Raw genomic sequence first — 19,121 nt, forward strand, 5'->3', positions numbered from 1 at the left:
CTCGTGACGAATATCAAATGAGGTTCCTATGATAACTGGTGTAGCAAATAAGAGATGCTCAGTAAATGGCTGTTGTTGCTCTCATTGTTAAATACAGGATAGTTGTGGAAATAAAGATCAGAGAGTGCTTACATTTTCTTCCTGTAGTAGCTTAGTTCTTAGTCTTCTTTGTTTTCTTGTGGCACAAATTGGGCTCATGGGAATAATATCCTGCTTCCAAGAATGGATCCAGGAAACCAGCTGAAATCCGACCTCTCAGGGAAGCTCTGGAATGAGAGTGGCACATTATTGGGAGGTATTGTGTCCAGTGGTTAAAACTCTGGGCTGAGCCACCTTGGGCAAGCTACTTAAACCATCTCTCTAAATCTTCTTATCTATAAATTAGGGATAAACCTATATTAAGTATTGGATAGGGTTGTTATGAGATTGAATGAGTTTATAGGGGTGAGGTGCTTTGAACAATTCTTTTTGTTAGTAGTACTATTTTTTTGTTACTAAGAAAATCTTGATTCTGGTAAGAGTAAATCATAAGCTTTCATAGTTAATTTGTAACAATTCAATCTCTTTTTTTGTTTTTAAGATTTTATTTATTTGATGGAGAAAGAGCATGACAGCATAAGTAGGAGGAGAGAGAGAGGGAGAGAGAGAGAGTTCCCTGCTAAGGCTCAGTCCCAGGACCCCAGTATCATGACCTGAGCCAAAGGCAGATGCCTAACTGACTGAGCTATCCAGGCACCCCTCAACCTCATTTTCATACACCAGTTTCTTATGTCATATTGCCCTTCCATATTTAAATATTGTCTGAATGGAAGCATTACTTTTGTGTTCTTATTAAGTAGATTAGTTATAATATGGTTCATTATTAGGGAACACTTTTGACATTACTATTTAAGACCTATCAGTCTGGGAGTTGAAAAAATTATTGCATTTGCAATAGGTTTCTTTTGTTGTTGTTTTGACAGCTTGAATGCTTTATGAGTCATGAGTTGATAATTAAAGGTGATCAAAACGCATAAAGAAGTCCCAGTAATTATAGGAAAAGAAAGTCCTCACTCTTGAGCAAAAGCAAAATGTAATCAGAGATGAATTTGCTCCCTATTATTTGTAATAAGGAAGAATAGTGTGAGTCTGAAATATTATGCCCTAACCTTTTCCCAATTGTTTTTGCAAGTGCCTTTTAGACAATAAAATGGAAAAATACAGACAATAAAATGTAAAAAATACAGACAATAAAATGGCTTACAAGGTGCTGTATGATCTAACTCCTGCCTACATTTCCTTTCAAATTTTATCACAATTTCTCTGTGGCTCATTATGTTTCAGCCACACTGTCCTTTCAGTACCCTGGGCTCTTCCTGAGAACCTCAGCTCATGATGGACCTTCTGCTAGAATGCGCTCCTCTCTCACTTGATTGTCCCCTCCATACCCCTTTAATTCAGGTCTGTTTAATTTCACCTTCTTAGAGTAACTTCCCTCTGTTAAAAAAAACAATATTCAGGTAAATTTGAGGATCTAATTGGCTTGATTAAATGATTCGAGTATTGGGCAGTATCCCTCCTAGCAAGAAGAGGGGAGCTCTGAGTTCTACAAAATGGGAGGTTTTTTTTTAAGTGGGGCAAGAAAGTTATCAGCAAGGGAAAAGGGTGGTTCTAGGCAAGACAGTTTTCCCTTAGGGGGAAGGATAGGGGGACTCTTACCATGCAGATAACCTCATCTCCCATTGTGGGATGGAGAGGGCCTGTGTGGCAACCTCATTGGCCTGATTGGAGAAACATTTTTCTTAGAGATTTTGTTTATTTGAGGTGGGGTACAGGGGAGAAGCAAAGGGAGGGAAAGAAGCAGACTCCCTACTGAGCAAGGAGCCTGATGTGGGATTTGATCCCAGGACTTTGGGATCCTGACCTGAGCCAAAGAGAGACACTTAACCAACTGAGCCACCCAGGCATCCCTGGAAAATTCTTGACTGACGCCCCCTGCATTTCTGGGGGAGGTTCAGACTGCCATTAGATTAGGAACTAAGCCCCAGTTTGGGTCGTGGCCTAACTGATGCCATATTGGGCCTGTGGTTTTCTTTTTAACACCTGTTTACCCAATGTAAGATATGTCCCCCTCCCATATTCATTCTTTCAAATAGTATTAACCAACCCACTTTTTCTTTACTGTGTTTATCACAGTTAGTAGTTTATTGGTTATTCATGTATTTGAGTACTTCTGTGTTCCATCTTTTTGCTTTGGCAGCTCTATGAAAGGAAGGGCCATATCTGTTTTGTTCACCACAGTATACCCAGTGCAAAAAGGAAGTGGCTGACTCATAATAAATATGCTAATTATTTTTTTAGGTATAAGGGCCTTTTGATGTGACCTGGGCTGCTAATTCTGTCCCTTTAAGTACTCCTTGTTTATCTTTGTATCATTCATCTGTTGGCTCAGGTGCACCTGTCTTTAAAAATAGTAGCAATAGAGGGATCCCTGGGTGGCGCAGCGGTTTGGCGCCTGCCTTTGGCCCAGGGCATGATCCTGGAGACCCGGGATCGAATCCCACATCGGGCTTCTGGTGCATGGAGCCTGCTTCTCCCTCTGCCTATGTCTCTGCCTCTCTCTCTCTTTCTCTCTCTGTGACTATCATAAATAAATAAAAATTAAAAAAAAAATAGTAGCAATAGAAACTCAGTACCTCTGTTGGAAACTTAGGAGATGATCTCTTGTCTTCTTTTTTTTTTATTTTTTTATTTTTTAATTTATGATAGAGAGAGAGAGAGAGAGAGAGAGAGAGAGAGAGAGGCAGAGACACAGGCAGAGGGAGAAGCAGGCTCCATGCACCGGGAGCCTGACGTGGGATCCGATCCCGGGTCTCCAGGATCGCGCCCTGGGCTAAAGGCAGGCACTAAACCGCTGCGCCACCCAGGGATCCCTTGTCTTCTTTTTCCTCATTTCCTGATGGGGTGTAGGTGCTGAGTGCTGTTTCGTCAGCGCCTCAGCATGGTGCGTGATGCTGGTGTTTCCTACATCTCCGGCCACTTAGTGTTTCCCGGGATGTCTCTGCTCATTTCTATCTTCTTACCCATGACCTCTGCTAATAAAACTGGTAGAGAAAGTATCTTCTGAACAGTATTTTTTTTTTCAATTTTCCTAGATCATCTTTACTGAAGGGTTTTTTTGGGGGAAAAAGTGGGTAATGCAAAACATTTTTATATTAAAACAAATGCAGATAATATTGAATAGAATATAAAATTTACATTACTTTTTGAGACAAAGTAAGAGACATCAAAGACATTTCAAGGTAGGCTGCTCATGAGCTTCAGGCTGTATTCCTAAACCCTGAGGGAGAGAGGAGACCCCTGCATGCTCACTCTAATATTATGGGCGCTGCTCCTTTGATAGAGAAGTCTGAGAAGCAGCAAATTAAGTGCTTACTCATTTGGCAACATCCCAGTGGATTAAATTAGTGAAACCATATGCTTTCTCATCCTAGAGCATTTGAACCTGCTTTAAAAAGGCCTGAGTAAATAGGAGCTTTATGCTTGAGTTGAAATTATTTCCCTCTAAAATGGTATTTTTTCTCCTGTGAATGCTAACGTGCCTGAGAGTATGACATGCGAGGTGGTCAATATCCTAAGTGCCCTGTGGATCTCAGTGTGCATTACCAGGTAGGAAGGAAAAGCAAATTACTCACCTTCTGCAAGAACAACAATGACAATTAAAAACTGAAGAAAAGATTATAAGATGATAATCTGTACAGAAAATCTGATATACACTTATAACTGTATAATGATATAATTCAGGGACTGGCAAAGACTTCACTCTTAGAGAAGAGGCCACTGCTACAGTATTTGCTTCTCATATTTTTACGACAAGAATTTCTTTTGTGTGGTCGCTGGGTGGGAGGGAGGAAGCCATTATGTCTTCCTTTCCAAATCTTGCTTGTTCTCTGTAATTTTCTCTTTGTTTTTGTTGTTGGCAACAATTTGTTACTTTGCAGTAAGAGACTGAAGGAGAGGATACCCAGTGGAGAGATTTTCCAGGGTCATTATAGCAATAGATTCTTTTTTTTTTTTTGAAGGATGAGAGACAGGGTTAATCAAACGTGCTTAGAAGCATTTAATGGGAGGCAGATTCTGATGGATGCTGAGGCTTTAGGGTCTACTAAAGAAAGGCAATTAATAATCTCCCATGTAATTTACCTTATTATATTTCTTAAGTTTTATGGAATTCTTTCTTTCTTGAGAAAGCCTTACAATTTTACAAAGCTTTAAAATTAAGATTCAAATCACATGACGACCTGCCTATACCCCTCGTAAAATGCAACTTTTTTTTTTCCTTCCCTGTTTAAATAAGGACTCTGGAGCAAAAACGGCCCATTTCAGGATAACAGAAGGAGACTATCAGTGGTAAATTATGTAGTGCTGGGAAAAAGAACAAAAAAGGCAGACATCGAACACCTCCATTTTCCCAAGATTAAATGATTATTAAAAAAAGCGCGCCACACTGTATAGAAATCAACCTTCTCTCCCATAATTCTGTGCATCTGGGACTATAGAAATGTCACTGTCCCTGCCCCACATCTTCAAATTAACATTCTCAAGTCACAACAATAAGTCTTCCCAAAGGGGGACCTTCTGGAAAAACAAGCTATTTCCTCGGCTCATATTTCCCTCTTTTTGTAGCATGCACCAGCAATCTATCCAAGAAGTATATATTGGGGAGTAAGGAGGGGATCCACCAGCAAGCCCAGTTGTTGACAGCCATAAGATTAGAGACAAGCACAAAGGGATAGGTCAACATACTGACAAAAAATCCCGTGACAGCTTGGGAATAACTCTTCATCTCACTCATGGTAGAAACCCTACTGTCCAGTGCATAGGTATTGATGAGGTAGGCCAGTGAGTCACAGAGCCACAAAGAAACGATGTCACCTAGGAGGCGAGGAATAAGACCCGCAAAAAATCCTAGGAGGCCCTCTTCGCGATAGATGGTTACTATGGAGTCATAAAGTCCACAGTACTTGGATTCTCTGCCAATGAAGTGTACCATAGATCTCAGTGTGATCACGTGGAAGGGATGTGTGATGAGGGTAGCAGCAGAACGGGCCATCATTTCTCGAGTTGTCTCCTTGATAACTTGGTCGAAGGAAGGTGTGACTTCTTTCTGTACATTTCCAGAGCCTAAATCCTCGACCTTGTCACATTCCTGGTAATGCTGTAAAAGTTTACCATGGACCACAGTTCCAAGGACACCTGAACACAGTCTTGGAGTTAAGCCTGTGAACAACCCACGCTTCCCATCGATGATTGCAATGTGCCGAGCATAACAAAACAGACCAGGAAGCTGACATACTTGCCGCCCAAAAATATTTCGTCCTGTTGTTGGAGGAAGAGGCTCATATCTCACCTGGATGAGCACCTTCACGTACATGAGCGGCTGGGACAGGATGGTGAGGCCCGGGCCCAGGAGCACCTGACTGGCTGCGTCCGCCGTGATGGCACCCGCGGACTGAACAGTATTTTTAGATTTCTGAATATCAACAGTGTTTCTACCGTTGTTCCAGTAAATTAATCTTTCAGACACGGTTCAGAACATGCCCTTTCCTTCTTGGGCCACCTTCCTCATATAAACTCCTCAGTCTGGCTGTTCTTTTCTAATCTTAACTCCCACTGTCATTCCAACACATACCTTTTATTTTATCCCAACTGTAATAAACAGTTTCTCTAACGTGTCTTCGGCTTCCCACTTCCATATGTTTGCTCAAGCTGTTGGGGACGGCATAGATTCATGCTTGGGCTCTGTAGTTAGATTCTGGGTACTGATGTTTGTAGTCTGAAATTCTCTTTTGTTTAGAAAACCCTCCAAGACCAAGGCTGGTGTCCATCTTGCTGATTTCCACTCTAATTCTGCGATTATGGCAGATACCAGGCAGGTGGAATTTAAAACCTCAGCCTCTCATGTGTCAGGCTGGTGCTATGGCTCCGATGGTCTCGAGTGAGCACTGGGTTTCCTCACTGTACTTATTTACTTTTTTTAAGAATTTAAATTCAGTTAGCCAGTATATAGTACATGCTTTGTTTCAGATGTAGTGTTCAATTTATCAGTTGCGTCTAACACCCAGTGCTCACATCATGTGCCCTCCTTCACGCCCATCACCAAATTCAGGATAAAGAAGGTGTGTGTGTGTGTGTGTGTATACACATATATACATATTTATATACACACTATGGAATATTACTTAGCCATCGGAAAGGGCGAATACTTACCACTTACATAAACATGGTTGGAACTGGATGGTATTATGCTAAGTGAAATAAGTTAGAGAAAGACAATTATCATATGGTTTCACTCATATATGGAATATAAGAAACAAACAGTGCAGAGGATCATAGGGGAAGGGAGGGAGACAAACCATGAGAGACTCAACTCTAGGAAACAAAGTGAGGGTTTCTGGAGGGGTAGTGGGTAGAGGGATGGGGTAATTTTCTTTGCCTACCAGGCCAGCATCCAGTTCTCTGGTCCCAGTTGCTCCTCCTGGTCCTCCCTAGGGTGAGACTTCTCCTTGGTCCCTGCAGCCCTGTCTTCTCTGGAGCTGCCTTTTCTGGAAACTGAAGCCTTGCCTCTGGAATTGAATCTGGGGTTCACACATCAGGCAGGTCTCTGACACCAGCTGGATATCCCACAGCTTAACTCCATTCTGACACAGCCTAGGGGCAGTAGTAGGCCAGTCCCACACAAGACTGGCCCTCCCCTCCCCCTTTTCAGAAGCGAGTTCATGTTGTCACCTGTGCTTCTGACCCACCAGCCCTAAACCAGAGGTTCCTAGCACTCCGTCCTCAGGTTCAATTACTTTGCTGAAGTAGTTCACTGAACTCAGGAAAACCGTTTGCTTACTAGATGACCAGTTTCTTATAACATATAACTCAGAACAGCCAGGTGGAAGAGATGCAGAGGACAAGGTAAAGGGGAGAGGGACATGGAGTTGGATACCCTCTCCTGTGCACCACTCTCCCCATGCCTCCTTGTGTTCACCAACCTTGGAAGCTCCCCGAACTCTGTCCTTTTGGGCTTTCATTGGACATGGGTGATTGGGATCAGTGTCCAGCCCCTCCGACCTCCAGGGACTGAAAGTGCTAACCCAAATCATTTAGTTGGCTCCCCTGGCAGTCAGCCTCCATACTTAGAGGTTTTCCAGAAGTCACCTCAGTAACCTCAACTCAGGGTTGCTTGAAAGGAGTGGGGGATGTGATGAATAGCAAAAGACACCTTTGATTGCTTTTAAGCACTTTGGAAATTCTAAGGATTTTATGAGCCTGGGAGAAGACCAAATACATATTTATTATCACAGTATTCTTACAGGATGCTCGAGAACAAAGATTAAGAAAAAAACTTTGAGACATTGTATCCGGTGCAGCTTAGTTTATTTAAGTAACTTGGGGACAGGACCTGTGGGCAGAAAGGGCTGTCCCTTTGCTGTATGAAGCTGGTGGTTGCATGCCTCATGCTCATGGGGGAGGAAACATGCAGCGAGTGTTAGATCATAGATGTCTTCTTTGAATTTCTACTTATAAAATGACTTTGCAGGATTCTCTGGTGCTTATCATTGAGTTAGAAATTATGTGTTTTTTATGTGTTGTAAAAATTGGGAGGGTGGTGGTGATATGAAAGACCAAAGTTTGGTAGCTGCTGATTTAATTACTGACACATAGCTGTTTCTGTTTAGCTTTGAGCTGATATATTGTATTTTTTATTTTTTTTAAGATTATTTATTTATTCATGATAGACATAGAGAGAAGGGCAGAGACACAGGCAGAGGGAGAAGCAGGCTCCACGCTGGGAGCCCGATGCGGGAATCGATCCCGGGACTCCAGGATCACGCCCCGGGCCAAAGGCAGGCGCCAAACTGCTGAGCCCCCCAGGGATCCCTGAGCTGATATGTTTTAGAGTTAAAAGGAAATGGGGGAGGAGGGTGGGATGTCACAGGTGAGGAGCCTCAGCCATTCAGTCTGAGTAGAAGTTCTGGTACGACACTTCATTCACCCGCCCTTCCTTCCTGTTAGTGGCTGCCTAGCGTGGTGCGACAATGTCATGTTTCTACAGCCTCTTGCCCCACCCTCCTGTTCTATGTGGAGCGCTCTCCTCCAGTCCACAGCGGGCTCCTCACAGTAGGGATGCTGTCATCTTTATCTGCGATTCCAGTGTCAGGCCTGGTAGTGGCTCAGGAAGCGTTCATTGAATGCGTTTAGTTACTATTCAAGTAAAAGTAATAGTAAAGCCATGAATTTAATCTGTCCTAAGTGAAATTAAAACTTACCAAACAGTTGTATGTATGGGCATGCTGCAGACTTTCAGTACTATGTGCTGGAAAAGACCTTTTTTGTTCTTTTCTATCATCTTGGTCATATCAGCTTTGGTCTTGCGGGGAAAGGCAGCGTGAACATGACAGTGTGGAAGGAACATTGAGTTCTAGACTTGGGCCTGTCCTCTTCTTGTCTCAAGGATCTGGTACAGAAGGGTAAAGCGGAGGTATACCTCACCTCAGTGGGTTGTGGGTCAGACAGAGTAATGGTGCTGTAAATACCATTGCCAAGATCTACAGAAGTGCGTGTTTTTATGTATGTACTGTGTCAGCTCAGGATTATGGTACCTTCCCTAGAAACTTTTATTTTTTTTTTATTTTTATTTTTTTAAATTTTTTATTTATTTATGATAGTCACAGAGAGAGAGAGAGAGAGGCAGAGATACAGGCAGAGGGAAAAGCAGGATCCACACAGGGAGCCCGACGTGGGATTCGATCCTGGGTCTCCAGGATCGCGCCCTGGGCCAAAGGCAGGCGCCAAACCGCTGCGCCACCCAGGGATCCCCTAGAAACTTTTATGTCTAACTTTTATATCTATCAGACCATAGTCTGCCCTTTTCTCATTGAAAAATAAAACAAAACACTATGGGCAAAAACCAAAACCCTTGCTTCTTGCTTGTATTTGTCTCTGTAAGCTACCTCAGATCTTTTTTAGGGGGAGGAGTCAGAATATGAATTAATAAATACTTTGTTTTCTTTTACTGTTTATGAAATATTTTTTCTGAATAGCATTGGTAGCTCTGGAATACATTATTGGTGATTCAAAACAAAAATAGACATTTTTTTTCACTTGAAAGATGCTTTTGTTGGGAATTGATAGTAATGCATTACTCTGCTATATGAAAGGAGAGTGTGCAGGGAACTTAGTTCTGGGATAAGGTAATCATGGTGTAACGATTATTGACCATCATGACCTAATTTTTTGGACTATTCTATGCTAGACACTGAAAGTTCATCCTCGTAAATGATGTGAAAATTCTTTAGGGGAAAAGAAAGCTGGTAAGTGAAAGGGCTTGGATTGAAACCTTGAAACTAGATTTGGTTGACTTGAAAGCCCAGTGGTTGTCTGCTCTGGCTGTGCATTTGGTCTACTTGCAAATGGGATTCTAGACCTTGGTGAAATTCTCCTTTATGGTTTAAATGTCTTCAATATAAACTGTGATCAGTAATGTCCACATCTGATAATTCCACTGTGTGGAATTGGTACTTGTCTTGGTACTGGTGAAATTCTCTTTTATGGTTTAAATGTCTTCAGTATAAACTGTGATCAGTAATGTCCACATCTGATAATTCCACTATGTGGATTACCTGTGAATTTCTTTCATTTGTCTTTTTCTATTGGTTCTGTCTCTTGAAAAGTCTAGTGATTTTTTAAAAAGATTTTTTTTTTTAGTTTTGAGAGAGAGAGAGCATTTGAGCTCATGCATACACAAGTGGGGGTGGGGAGAGAGAGAGAGAGAGAGAGAGAGAGAGAGAGAGAGAGAGAGAGAGAGAGAAGCAGACACCGGAGCTCTATCTCACAACCCATAGACCATGACCTGAGCCGAAATCATGAGTTGCTTAACTGATTGAGCCACCCAGGTGTTTCAAGTCTAGTGATTCTTGATTGAATATTGGTCATGATGGACAATTGAAGAGGCTTCTGGTGATAGTTTAGTTTCTGTGAGGCAGTTAGAATAGGGGCAGCCACCTGAATTCAATCAGCGGGTGAGCTGATTCAGAGTGTGATGCATTTATAATGACTCATGCATTTCCAGTTTCCCCTTTACCTCACAGGTGCAGTTCTTTAGAGGTGTCAACGGACTTCAGGCCTTTCGGGGTACCAACTGAAAGCAGGTGGGACATAGTTGTGCCTCTCTCCCTTGTTAGGCTGTCAACTCCAGTTTTGATCTTTCTGCTCCAGTGAGACAGACTGCATCTTTGCTCAGCTTCTCATTCTCTTAGCAGCTGCATTGTATTCATTTTCCCTACCCCCTGCTCTCATTTGCTTATCAATCAGTGAATACTTGGACCAGAAAAGTAGCTTGGATTGCCAGACTCACTCTTTTGTGCTTTTCTTCCCTCTGGAATCTTGACCCTTCACATCCTGGCCACCTTATGGTCCTGAAATCCAGTTTCTGTCTTCCCAGCCTGCCACACCAACAGGGGCTCTCTTTGATGCCTCCCTGCTTTCTGACATTTGTCTTATCTTCTCAGCCTCTTATCTCTGCTGCTTACGAACTCGGAATGTACTCAGGGAAAAGCAGTGCAGAATGTTGGGTGCATCTCTGGCTATTTCCCTTTTCTTTCAGATCTTGGCCATTCAAGTCCTGCTTTGGAAGACTTTTTTTTTTTTTTTTTTTTTTTTTTTAACCTTTCAAACATTCCTTTAAAAAAGACTTGTCCAGCTTTTCTAGTTTTTCTTTTTCTCCTCCTCTTTGTCTGGTATTAGGTGGTGTTAAGTGGACCATAGATTGTGTTAATTTCCATAACTGCTATAGTTATTGTGATTGACTTTGAAGTTAACTGTTAGCCAAGTTTTGTTTTGATGAGATTTTTGGGGCTTTTTTTTTTTAAGAAATAAAAATGTTTATTACTAAAAACAAATAATTGAATTTCATTCTATTAAGGGGCCTGATAAAATTTTAAGGGACCACTAGCCTCAGAGCTTTATAAGAGTAATTTCCCCCAAATTTTGATTATGTATGAATGCAATATTATAATGTACTACTTCTTCAGAATTTTAATTGTTAAATGAAAACTAATATTTTATCTTTTCCTATTTTACTTTTTTAAAAAGATTTTATTTATTCATTCATGAGAGACACACAGAGAGAAACAGACACAGGCAGAAGGAGAAGCAGGCTCCATGCAGGGAGCCCAATGTGGGACTCGATCCCGGGACTCCAGGATCATGCACTGGGCCAAAGGCAGGCGCTAAACTGCTGAGCCACCCAGGAATCCCCTGTTTTAATCATTCTTAGAATAAAAGTAGCTTAAAAATATTTTGAAAAAAGTGATTTTCTGAAACTGTAAATACCAATGCCCCTTTAAATTCATCTTTTAAATGATTCAAGTTTGAGATACTTATCCTCCCATCATAATGAAAAGCTTTTGAATGAAAGCTGGAAAACAGTAAATTAACAAGATAAACATAGAGACCTGAAATGAAGAGTTTGGCATTAATTAGGTAATTTAATAAAAGATGACCTCACATTTAACTTGTGTACCTTAATTCTTTCTTAACTCAAAACCTCATTTGCATGGAATGTTATTACGTGAAGCAGAGGTACCAAGTAGACTATTCTGGTACCTTAAAACAAAATGTCCACCTTATGTTGCGTAGATTTTTAATTTTTTAAAGGTCTGGTAGGGCAAAGTAAGATGCAAAATTCCTTCATGAATTCAGTTATAACTCTTAGAATGACTCATGTGGCTAGCCAGGTACAAGGCCACACAATTGCTTACTTAAACCCAAATACATTATAGAATTCAAAATTGCTTCATTTGCCAGCCTGCCAGGAAACTTTGAACACTGTGTTAGAACCTAGGAAGAAAAGAAAATTTAAAGTGTTTTACTTCTGAATAATATTTTTAGAAGCCCTGTTGGTGACAAGATTACATAGAGACAGTGTTTATCCAGAAGGTTATTAAATCAGAAAGTTTCATTTCAAGATGAATCAACAGACATTGACTAAGATGTATTTATGGCACCCTAGAGAGAATCCTTGAAGACATTTGGAAGAATGTTATTCGCACAGTACTACCAACATACTACTGAGTTCTGAAAAATTGTTAACAAATATGGGATCAGTATACCAATTGCTTGCTCTTTCATACCTTAAGTGTTAGTAGACCACAGGAAAGGATTTGTCAAGAATTTGCATGTAAGACACTTTTTTGGGGGGTTGTGTTTTTTTTTTTTTTAGTGAATGATTCTCACTTTTTCAATTTGTGGGAAGATGGAAGTGTGTTGTGTAAAGTTGAAAGATGGCTTCAGTAAAGACACATGGTGGAACATCTTAATGAACTTAACAGAAAATTGCAAGAACTGCAGAAATTATGTATTATGTTTACTGATGATTCAAAATAGAAATTAAACTTAGGAGGGGATCCCTGGGTGGCTTAGCGGTTTGGCGCCTGCCCTTGGCCCAGGGCGCAATCCTGGAGTCCCGGGATCGAGTTCCACATCGGGCTCCTGGCATGGAGCCTGCTTCTCCCTCCTCCTGTGTCTCTGCCCCCCCTCCCCGTGTGTCTATCATAAATAATAAATAAATCTTTAAAAAGAAAGAAATTAAACTTAGGAAAAATTAGATTACAAGTGTTCACTAATGATGTTCAGTAAATATTGACTACAAAATAATGATTTACTAATAAAGAATTTATTCCTGTTTGAAGGAAAAAATATTTTAAAATTTTTAAAATAGACTATTTCTCAGAGCAGTTTTAAGTTTATAGTAAAATGGAATGGAAGGTACAGAGATGCCCTTATACTCTGCCCCAAACATGCATAGCCTCCTCTGTTTTCAGCATATTCCACCAGAGTGCTCTCTTTGTTGGTGAACTCACTCAGGCACATGGTTATCACCCAGAGTTGACAGTTCATATTAAGTTCACTTTTGGTGTTGCATAGTCTATGTGTTTGGAAAAGTGTATAATTACATGTATCTGCTGTTTTAGTATCATAGGGAGTAGTTTCACTGCCTTGAAAAATCCTATTTTCTGCTGATTTGTCCCTTCCTCCCCCTTAACCTTTGAAAACCACTGAGTTTTACAGTTTCCATAGTTTACCTTTGGAAAATGTTACTTTAATAACCTGAGATGAGAAGTTTGGTTGAATTTGAAGTCAATATGCATTGTCACAAAATGCATTTATTAGTGGAAAAAATAGGAAATATGAAATACTATTATAATTTTTGAATGTAAAAATGATTTAAAATGTTTATTACATTGTATGAGCAATGTGTATTGTTGCTGGGGATCCATAAGAAGTTTGAAGAAGTCATCTATGTTGATCAGTACATAGTCAGTATAAATGTAGAGCCCAGTGTAAAAAAGTTAACATTCATAGAAACAAGCTTATATTTCTCATGAAAAAAATCCGTTCGTACAGAATACTTTGTATTCTGGTTTGCTGATCATAATTATGGAATATAAGGGAAATATAATTGGTTTGTATAGCACAAACCTTGATTTCCCTTCCAGGCACCAGATAAATGATGTTATTTATAATCTGTGCCATGACATGAATCACTGATCTGTATTGGCTGCTTTTTAACACTGTGTAAATTGACTCTCCAGATGAGTCATTTGGTTTTTAATCTACGGTGGGTTGTTTTAGTGGGGGATAAATTCGATCTAGGAAACCTAGAAACTTCTAAGGGATTATGGAACTTTTTGAAACGTATAGGGTTTCTGAGAACTATCTTTATCCTTTTCATTGGTCAGGCTGACATAGCTCAGAGAACTTACAGTTATGACTTTAGCCAAGTGCCCGTGTGGTCACATATGTAGCCTTAGGTCAGATGTGTTTCTTTTTAGTTATATACTCAGTGTACATTTAATGAGCATTGCTGTGCCTGGCATTGTGGAATATAATTTATATTCCCCTTTGTTCTTAAGGAATTTATAGTTTAATGGAGGGGAAAGCCATACAGATACTTACATAAATGTATTAAGTATAACAATAAATAGGCCTTGAGACCCATGAGGGACTTGTGACCCATAGTCTGGTATTTGAGTTTCAAAAAATTACTGTAATGTGTATAATTCTTTGTTGTTAATTAGGTAAGTAAGAATTGAATAAGTAGTGATGAATTTTAAAAAGTACAAAAAGTATAGCCTAAAAATTTAGTTGGATTTTATATCCTAACCTTCTTCCCTGTTTGTACTTTTAACTCATTTTTTTAAACCATTTTAGATCATTAACCCTTCCTCCTCCCTTTTTTTTTTGGTCATCAGTGATGATTTGTAAGTTTCTTGCACATCTGTATTTTCAAACACATGTAAATGATGTCTTTAGTGAAAATTCCTGGGAGCAGAATCTGTGCTGAAGATGCTTTCTCTGGTGTATTTATTTGCTTGTTATTAGAATTCTTAGAATTAATAGACTTTTATTTATTTTTTAAGATTTGTTTACTTGAGAGAGCGCATGAGTGGGAGGGGCAGAGAGAGAGAATATTAGGCAGGCTCCACGATCAGCATGGAGCCGGACATGAGGCTGGATCTCACAACTCTGAGATCAGGACATGAGCCAAAACCAAGAGTCAGATGCTTAACTGACTGCCCCACCCAGGTGCCCCAATAGGCTTTTCTTCTATAGACAACTAGAAACCTGAGAGGCTTTTGGGAGTTTGCAATTGACAGAACTAGTCTGGGAGATAGTAATCCTAATGGTTTAGCTGCAGCTCCTGCAGAGTGTCATCTGGAAGGAATTGCAAGGAGGCTGTATGTGCCCTTAATTCCTCTTTGGTCCCTCAATGCCTCTTCCTGTCACGTGAGCCACCACTGCCCTCCCATCGTCCCTGTCTAGACATGCTTTCGTCAGTTGTCCTGAACTCCAGAATCTCCTTTTTCATGGTTCTCGTGTCCTGAGCTGACCTGAGGTAGGCATGCTTCTGATTGTTGGAGCAAGAAAATCAGCCGTGTGTGTCTATACAAATGGTAGCATTTCCAGGCTCTTCTATGAAGTCCGAAAAATAGTTTATATAGATTGATGTTACACTAGTCCTAAGCAAAGTAAGATACTTGAATTTGAGTGTGATATTTACTGTCTCTCTCCTCCTTTCCTCCTCCCAGTGCTGGAGCTAATTATTAGAAATATTCCTAGTTATTTAACCCACAAATAGGAGAATACTCTTTTATTTTTCTGGATTAGGATGCTCTGATCCATTGAGCTCTGTGATTAGAATTTTGTTAATTTGCAGAATTGACTAGGAGAAAGTATTTCAATAATACATTTGTAGACTTAAGAAAAAAAATGCATTCTTATCCTTTTTCTATACTTTTCCCGTCAAAGTACCTTTGTACTGTATTAGAATGTATACGAACATTTAGGGAATAAAAGGGGTGAAATGCCGAAAATTCAATAATTCCTAGGTGCCATGAAAATGGCAAATGCCTGTGTAGTATTTGATTGCAGATTCCTGCCCCTCCCATTCTTTAATTGTTTTCAGAGCCATAGAACATAGCAATTACATGTGAGGCCTCAATAGCTTAGCCTTTGATTCTGTACAGGTTTCCTGATTGCATACATCCAACAGCTCTCTCTTAGATCGTCATTAAGTTGTTTTATGTGTTTGGGCAGGTTGCCTTGATTTACAGCCAGCACTGAACTAGAGATGAGTAAGATAGCAAGTCTTACCTTGTTTTTTCCCCTGTCAGCCATTCCTATGCTTGTGGTTGGGAGACCTACTTAGAGTAGAGGTAGCAGAATTAGTCAGCTGAATGTAATCTGCCCAAGTTTTCATTTTGAGGTAAATCTCTTTTATGACTCTCTGTATAATACTTATTATTGCCATTCAGGATAATTCTGTCTGGTAGGTTGTAAGTATCATCTCTGGTTTATTTACTACTTAAAGTACAGTGAATCTAGGCATCCTTCATATTAAAAAAGGTAAGATCAGATTATTACCTCAGGATGTTGCAGTCCTGATTTAGTTAGTTGTATTTCCATAGCCTTGCAAAATTAGTACTTAGGACCTGAAGCCCAGTAGTCTTAGGTAATCCCTCCCTCACCTAAACATGTGTTACAGTAATGCCCCCCTGCTTTCCAAATGCTAACCTTTTATTGGGGTCCTTTTCTTCACTTGTTCCTCTCCATAGCAGTTTACTCTTGAAGGATTAGTGCAAAAAGAAACATAGCGCTTGAACCACAAAATATGCTTAGCCAGATTTCAGAACTTGACAGCTATGATTTTTCTCTTTGAAAACTTGGCTACTTGGTGAAAGTAATGGTTTTAGAAATGTTCTCAGGTGATGGTTTGGGGAAGAGTAAAAAGAATTTTTTGAGACATTGTCCTATTTTCTTAATCCAAAAAGATCAGAATGCAACTGAAAATAATTCACATAGGAGTAGACACAGTAAAAATATCCTTTTAATAATTAGAAAATTATGTCTGGAGCAATCAAGTGGACATAATTGCTTGGTTCACTGTGTAAATGCTGCAGAAGTTAGGAAGAATTTTTCATTGTAAATTTTTTTTTAAATCTATGTGATGTATTTGCATACTTTTACAGACGAGACAAAACAGAAACATATTCAGAATTTAACCTGATTAAATATTTAGTTCAGTCCTGAGCTTTTGATATTTAATACAATATAAAGTAATAGAAAAAAAATTTAAATTTGATTTGCATGCTACAGAGATTCAGCTAAACTTTGTTCATTTGGCTAGCAATATTTTTTTTTGTACCTGTAACTTAGATTCTGATATACAAAACTAAAATAACATACTGATAATTCAGACTTGAGAACTAAATATTACATTCTTTTTACCCTATGCAGAATAGATTCTACCTTTAAAAATAGTATTTATAATATTAAAATTCATATGGTTCATATGGTTTTGTGATCAAGTTATTAAAATGTTTTGTCAGTGTGAATCATCTGGGTTAGTACAAATATGATAGAATTGTTAAAAGCTGCCTATAAGTACATAACACCATTGCTGATTTTTAAAGTGTGGAGAAGTATTATATTAAAATAAGTTCGTTTCTCGTGTTAGAAATGAGCACATTTTGTAAAATAAAACCAAAAACATCTTGGTCACAACTGTTAACTACCAACCTGAGACAGATTTTATTCTTTTATACTTGTCTGGAACTTTTTGTATCACAAAAAGTTAACAGCTAATCTGATGAAGACTTATAAAGGTGTAAATATTCTGATATAGCCTCTTCTATGTCAAACATTTAAAATGGCCAGAACCTTTCATTGTAAATTTTAATAGAAGCCTAGCTAGTGGTAAGGAAAAGTAATTAGCAAACCTGTTTTCTACATATTTACAGATTTCCTTGATGCTGAGACAGTGGTAGCGCAGATTTATTTTTTTCCTCTTTCTGATTAATCCCCTCCAGTTTGGCCCAATTTCTTAGTATGCAGAGAAGTTAGAGTCCTTATCTTTTCTAGGTCCTTGTTCTTTTTTCTATTGATCTGGCTAACCACATGAGCTTTTTCAGCAACCTTTAAACTATAAAAAACCTATTTTCCCTGGTCCATTTTTAGCTGGCAGCTCTCCTTGACATTGTAGTACATTCCCCCTTGTCAGCTTATTATTTTCATTATATTAGTATTATTATTGCTAAAAATAGAAAAAAATAGTCTAATCTTTAAAGAGCTGCAAATGAGAAGAGGCTCTTTGTAGGAAACAGAGTACACTTGGAGCTGTCTGGTAAGTGGAGGTTTCTGCTGGACAGGTATGTGACTTGGAAACTTTTCTGATCAGCGTATTCACTTTTTAATGTTTTCTCTCTCTTCTGATTTCAGATAGTCCCACATGTCTGTTGAGTTTTCACTGATAAGAGATGATTTTGCCCCCTTGGAAAACAATCTTATCTGTTGCCTCTTAATGCTTTGTCTTCTAGACACGTTTCTTGTATTTTTACCTATTACCTATTGAAGAAAACAATGACTGGTAGCAGATTGTCTGGAAAGTGGAAGACCTTAACAGGGAGACTGTATTTATGAGAATTGATGCTGCCTTCCTGGAATTTGACTCACGCTCAAGTAATAACTGATTTATTAATCTTATGGAAAGCCTAATAAAATTCTGAGGTACTCTGGGGAGTTCCATTCTTTCTTCAGTCCCAACGTCCATCCTTCTGGATGAGGATGAGCCCTAATAGTGATTACAGTTTACACAGCAGGATGCCTGCTTCAGAATATTCTGAGTATGACATGCCTCAGTTTACTTGAGTTCCTGAAGGTAATGAGTAAAACCACAGAATAAAATCCAGATGCATAGATTCAGAATTTGGGAAGTGGAGTTAATTTTAAGATCATCCAATCTAAGTATGTTTATAGTTTGGTATAGCCTTTTGTAGCTTGGTTTTGTACTCTGCAAATCATAGGACTTTGATAAATTTTGGAGGACTACAAGCAAATATGAGTTAACTCACAAAATGTAGAGGTGAATTTTGAGAGTTCCAGAAAATTTGAGATGTACAGGCCTGTCTAAAATGTAGTCACTGTTCAAGTTGTCAGTACTTCTGGAATTGTGAAACCAAAACTGAAGATGCGGCTGGGAAACTAGCTTAGGAAAGTGTGGACCAGAAGGCCCGAAATAAAACAAATTACAAAAGCTTGAATAAAGAGGTGGTGGGAAGTAGAGTCTTCCTAAATTGTTGCAGATAGATTGGAATCAGAATACCTGTGTGTTAGAGTCAGTTCCATGTCCATATTGTGAGCAAAGTCATAACTCTGCAATAAAAATAGTGTCATTAATAACCCAAACCTTGGGATGCCTGGGTAGCTCAGTGGTTTGGCACCTGCCTTTGGACCAGGGCGTGATCCTGGAGTACTGGGATCGAGTCGCATGTTGGGCTCCCTGAGATGAGCCTGCTTCTCCCTCTGCTTGTGTCTCTCTCTCTCTCTCTCTCTCTCTCTCTGTGTCTCTCATGAATAAATGAAATCTTAAAAAAACAAAACAAAACAAAACAAAAAAAAACCAGAACCTTTTCTCATTGTATTTCATTCAGATTGTTACATCCTTGTTTGATTATTTCTTAGGATAAACTCCTTCAAGTTTGATTGTTGGTTCAGTGGTACAATCACATGGAGAATTTTGATGTATTATCATG

At 39.3% G+C, this 19,121-nt stretch overlaps 1 protein-coding gene and 1 pseudogene across 7 annotated transcripts in view; one reads left to right on the plus strand and one right to left on the minus strand.

Moving 5' to 3' along the window:
* Positions 1-19,121, plus strand: part of LOC144313745 (MAGUK p55 subfamily member 7) — a 301,577-nt gene that overhangs the window by 37,376 nt on the left and 245,080 nt on the right. The window lies entirely within an intron of this gene.
* Positions 4,076-5,509, minus strand: LOC144313744 (mitochondrial carrier homolog 2 pseudogene; annotated as a pseudogene).

This window comes from Canis aureus, chromosome 5, assembly GCF_053574225.1.
Source record: "Canis aureus isolate CA01 chromosome 5, VMU_Caureus_v.1.0, whole genome shotgun sequence".
In the NCBI taxonomy this organism is placed as follows: Eukaryota; Metazoa; Chordata; class Mammalia; order Carnivora; family Canidae; genus Canis; species Canis aureus.